The sequence below is a fragment of the Lycium barbarum genome, chromosome 10 (genome assembly GCF_019175385.1).
Source record: "Lycium barbarum isolate Lr01 chromosome 10, ASM1917538v2, whole genome shotgun sequence".
Taxonomy (NCBI): domain Eukaryota; kingdom Viridiplantae; phylum Streptophyta; class Magnoliopsida; order Solanales; family Solanaceae; genus Lycium; species Lycium barbarum.
Window position 1 is genome coordinate 63,010,768 of NC_083346.1, and position 5,721 is coordinate 63,016,488.

Genomic DNA, 5,721 nt, shown 5'->3' on the forward strand with positions numbered 1-5,721 from the left:
GAGAGAGCTTAATTTGCGGCAGCGGAGGTGGCTGGAGCTTCTGAAAGATTATGATGTAGATATTCTGTATCATCCGGGCAAGGCTAATGTTGTTGCAGACGCGCTCAGTCGGAAGTCTATGGGCAGTTTAGCCGATTTACAGCCAGACAGGAGAGAGATAGCCCGTGATGTTCAGCAGTTGGCTAGTCTCGGGGTTCGTCTGGCCGATTCTGGAGATACCCAGATTTCTGTTCGAGGGGTTTCTGAGTCATCTATCAGGGACGATATTAAGCGGCATCAGTTTGAGGATCCTGTCTTAGCTCGGTACAGGGACACAGCCTATGATAAGGAGAGGACTCCGTTCGAGTTTTCACCGGACGGCACTATGTTATACAAAGGCAGGTTGTGTGTACCGGATATTGCAGGCCTTCGGCAGCAGGTTATGAGCGAGGCACATTATGCTCGCTACTCGGTCCATCCTGGGTCTACGAAGATGTACCATGATCTCCGATGCTTATACTGGTGGGACGGTATGAAACGGGATGTTGCAGAGTTCGTCGCCCAGTGCCCTAATTGTCAGCAGGTCAAGATTGAGCATCAGAAGCCGGGTGGACTGTTGCAGGAGATGGAAATCCCGACTTGGAAGTGGGAGGTTATTAATATGGACTTCATTACAGGATTGCCTCGCACTCCACGGAAGTATGATTCCATCTGGGTCGTCGTTGATAGGATGACGAAATCAGCCCATTTTCTTCCCGTCAGGACTACCTATTCCGCCGAGGATTATGCCAGGCTCTATATTAAGGAGATTGTGAAGCTTCACGGAGTTCCTATATCTATTATTTCTGACAGAGGCGCCCAGTTTACGGCGCATTTCTGGAGATCTTTTCAGGAGGGACTAGGGACTCAGGTGAGTCTGAGCACCGCATTTCATCCTCAGAGCGACGGGCAGGCCGAGCGCACTATACAGACGCTGGGGGATATGTTGCGGGCCTGCATTATCGATTTCAGAGGTAGCTGGGATGATCACTTGCCGTTGATTGAGTTTGCATATAATAACAGTTACCATTCCAGCATCCAGATGGCTCCGTACGAGGCTTTATATGGCAGGAAATGCAGATCGCCGATCGGCTGGTTCGATATTGGCGAGACAGAGTTGATTGGCCCAGATATGGTCCAGCAGGCAGTGGACAAGGTGAAGCTTATTCGAGAGCGACTGTTAACAGCCCAGAGTCGACAGAAGTCATACGCGGATAAACGGCGTCGACCGTTGGAGTTTCAAGTAGGCGATTGGGTATTCCTGAAGGTATCGCCTATGAAAGGCGTAATGCGGTTCGGCAGAAAGGGTAAGCTTAGTCCGCGTTATATTGGGCCTTATCAGATTGTTCGGAAAGTTGGAAATGTCGCCTATGAGTTAGATCTGCCATCTGATTTGGAAGCGGTACATCCGGTGTTTCACGTCTCTATGCTTCGTAAGTGCATCGGTGACCCTTCCAGAATATTCCCTGCAGATGATATTCAGGTGACGGAGCAGTTATCATACGAGGAGCAGCCCGTGTCTATTTTGGATCGTCAGGTAAGGAGGCTCCGGAATAAAGATGTAGCCTCCGTTAAGGTACTGTGGCGGAACGATAATAGGGAGGAAATGACGTGGGAGGCCGAAGAGGAGATGAAGAAGAAATATCCTCATCTGTTCCCTATGCCCACAGGTAACCTTAAATTCCTGCTTAAATTTATTTCAATGTCAATCGTATATCCTATGTGTTGTCTATAATCAGAACCTCCCCCAAGGTATTTTCCAACCTTATGAGGTTAATTTACATTCGAGGACGAATGTTCTAAAGGAGGGGAGGATGTTATATCCCGTGTTTTCACACGTTTGGAGAAACTTGAATTATATGGGATTCTTGAGATATAAGATTAATTTTATATCTTGTTGAACATAGGAGTTATGCATGAAAGAATAGAGTCATGAAAGTGTGGGACAAGGCTAAGGGTAATTTTGGAATTTTGGAAATTTGTTTCGGGAATTACAAAATACGATTCACAAGTTGTTGGGCTTGTAAAATAAGAAACAATTGAGGCCCAAAATATTAGGGGGTGGCCGGCCATGATGGCCTTGGCCCAAGCCCAAAATTTGTATTTAATTTCCATAAGATTAATTAACATAATGGCCTTGATCCAAGCCCATTTTTACTTGGTCATGTGCTTGGTCATGTGACCAAGTCTTGATATTATATGTATAAGAAGATTCAAGACATTAGAAGGCAAGACCAAACAAAGCAAAAATAAGAAAGAAAAGGGAGAGGGTTTCGGGTTTGAGGGGCAAAATTGACCCTCCAAAATCTTGCTTCAAAAATTCATTTCTTGTTAAATTCCTACTAATTCAAGGTTCCTTTGCATCTTGGTATAGTTGGATTGGAGTGGGGAGCACTAGAATCTCCAAGGTGATCATATATTCAAGTGAAGGAGACTTGAGGAAAAGGTAAGAATTTCTACCTTTTTATTGTGTTGTTGAGTTTTGTTTGTGTTGTAGTATGTAGAAATGTGTTGATTGGATGGAAAAATGGAAGTTTGCAATGTGGGTTTGGAATTGGAGGTGTAGCCGTGTGTATATATATGTTGTATAGCCAAAAATGTGTTGAAACTATGTTGTATTCTAGTTGTGAATGTGATGGAATTCATGTTGAGAATGAAAGTGGAATAAATTTGATTGAATTGCTAAAATAGCACTTGGCCGTGTGGTGTATTTGGCTTGAGAATAAAATGGATTAAGTTTGTTTAGTGTATTGGAGTGTTATTGTAATGCTTGATATGTGAATGAAGTTAGAATGATATAAGTTTGTATTGAATTGGAATATAGAAACTTATGTCGTTTTAGTATAATTTTCCGACATTAAGGAAATGAAGTTGTTTGATTGCTAATAGTGATGATCATTGATGAATTTGGAAGTTGGAAACTTGTTATGAAGTTATATGCCAAAGATTTGATGTTTTGCATAAATTAAGACTTTGGCGGAAAATTGTATATTATGTATATCAAGTGTATATCTTAAGGAAAATGATATGAAATGCCTCTAAATCTATGTTGTGATGATCTTGAGTAATTATGGATGTGAAAGTAATGATGTTAGTTTGAAAGTTTGGATTAGAAGGGAAGTTATGGCAAGTTGTGGAAACAATGACTAGTTGAAGGATAATTGTGTTGTTAATGCTTTTTGTTGATGTTAATGTTGTTGTTTGGGTTGTTGTTGATGAATTATAGCCGAGTTGAATTCTCGGGGTGCTATATGTATAGGAGAGGTGCTGCCGAAATTTCGGTAGCCAATTATGCATCAAATTGGAACTTTGGTATTATTAGCTTACAATTGGTAAACTTGACCAATTGCAGTTTTTCGACGAAACGGGAAGTGAGATTGGAAAGGCTTAAGGAGAGTGAAAGGTATGTAAAGCAAACCCAATTCTTCCCTTGGCATGCCCCTAGTATGTTAGGGTCGGATCCGGGCCTCGAAGGACCTCTTGGCCCTCGGAATCCGCAAGACAAAATTTCAGTTTTTCTTTCAATAGAATTGAACTACTTTGATACGCTTTTTCTGAAATTATGCGATTTTGCTCCAAATTACTCAGAAAGTCATAGAATGTCTGTAGAACCTTTTTAGGTGACTCGATATGCTTAGAGGGCACAATTTGAGCCCGCCGCCTTATTTGTCCCGAGGCGGGCCCGCTATTTACGGTTTTGCCCCTAATATGCTAAAGATTCCTTTTTAAGCGATTTTTGAAAGAAATGTTTTAATTACCCTACTAATCGCTTAACGAATATTATTCTAAATATTCTATTAAATCTTATAAATTATTTTGACACTCGGAATGACTTCAGTAAAGTTATATTTTTGTAAATTATTATGATATCCGAATTGTATTAATTCTGATTCCGTCCGACTCCATTTGATTTGTTTGTCTTCGCTACGCCTCATCGAGTCTTTGAAAATACTTATGATATTTTTAAATTGCATTAGTCTCTCACTACTCCATTCGTGGATGTCCCAATGTTTCCCACACTGAGCCCGGGCCAGGATATGTTGTCAAGCGTAATTCTCTGCATTGTTCGCCGCGTCCCGTTGTGAGGAGGCAGGTATACGCGTACATGGGTCTGTGGAGTATGATGTGCCATGTCCGCCTATTTTGATCTGATCTGTATGGCCATTTTGATATGACATTATATGATACGGGGCCACGCCCCTTTTTCTGATTCCTCTGTATAGTGGCACCAGCGTCGGGAGGGTGGCCACATTCTGTCTGCCGAGTCCCGTGTCAGGGACCGGATATGATATGATATGACATATGTTTTTGTACGCATTCTGTCTGTTTTGGAAATATGCATTTGACACTCTGGATTCTGTACTCATTTTCTGTAACCAATATGATTTGACTTATGTGATTCCGCTTTACATATTCAGTACATATTTCGTACTGACCCCCTTTCTTCGGGGGCTGCGTTTTCATGCCGCGCAGGTACTGACGACAGGTTCGCTGATCCACACGTTTAGGATCCTATTTCTGCTATTTGGGGCGCTCTCTTCTACAGAGCCCATCTTTTGGTACAGTCTGTCACTGCTATCTGGATATGTACTTTGTTCAGGGTATGACGGGGCCCTGTCCCGTCTTATGATTATGATATGTTCTGTAGAGGTCTGTGGATACATCTGTGTGGGTTCTGTACATATGTTTGGGATATTCTGTTCTGTGATGGCCTTATCGGCCTATGTGTGCCAAGTCTGCTTTTCTGCTAAGTTCTGTAGCGACCACTAATATTATTATTATATTATTATTCTGTTAATATGCTAATTTGGGGTATCGGGTACGTATAGGTGCCCAGCTCGGGCACTGGTCGCGGCCCACGGGGTTGGGTCGTGACACAAGATTTATCATTCAGTTCTTTTATTGTAATAGTTAGGTTTTAGTTGTGGTTTTATCTATTTACCTTTCTTATTATTGTGTAGTAGATGCTTTTATCGAGTTGTAAGGAACTTCCTTGACTGGGTATAATCATTAAAGTGGAGATACCAGTTTGATACTGTGAAACGTATAGAGGGTCTAGGCGGGACTGTTTGGAACACTTCCTTAGGTGATACAAGGGCAGTTGTAAACCTTAAATTTGTTGGGGCTCATTTTAGTGAAGAATTTGGGAAAATTCCTACTAGGTAGGTCATGGGTTTTCCTATCCTGAGTAAGGAGCATTTCTATGTAAAATACTTTAGTTGATTTACTTTCCACAATTTACCTTCTTGAATAATTGCTCAAAGAACCTGGTTCTTTGAGTGCTTAGGTCGTAGCCGCAAACTAACAAGTGGTATCAGAGAAGGCCAATCTTTTACAAAGGCTAGCACCATGAAAATGGTTGCATCTCCGCGAGTACAAGAAGACCAATCAACTAAAGATTGCCATGCTTTAACGATAAATATATGACTAGTAAAAAGCAAGAGTAGAAGACTTCATAGTTAGTAAAGATCTTGAATTATGAGAAATCATCACGAAGGGTCCTATTATTTCCATGGCCACAGACGATAAAAGAACAACATTCTCCCCCAAAGAGAAAGAGGACTATGCAGATAGAGACTATCAGGCCATCCAAGAGAATGATAAGGCCAAGAAGTTACTTATTTGTTGCATCAGACCTCATGAATACATCAGAATCTCCTCCTGTAAAACGGCCAAAGAAGTAAAGGCCACATTACAAACCAC

General features: G+C 41.6%; 1 long non-coding RNA gene across 1 annotated transcript; it reads left to right on the forward strand.

Moving 5' to 3' along the window:
- The first annotated feature begins 1,419 nt into the window (after nucleotides 1-1,419).
- LOC132613573 (uncharacterized) lies at nucleotides 1,420-4,706 on the forward strand. Its single transcript, XR_009572006.1, has 4 exons — nucleotides 1,420-1,688; nucleotides 2,393-2,464; nucleotides 3,371-3,421; nucleotides 4,492-4,706. It is a non-coding gene; the product is annotated as an uncharacterized LOC132613573 (long non-coding RNA).
- Nucleotides 4,707-5,721: the final 1,015 nt, after the last annotated feature.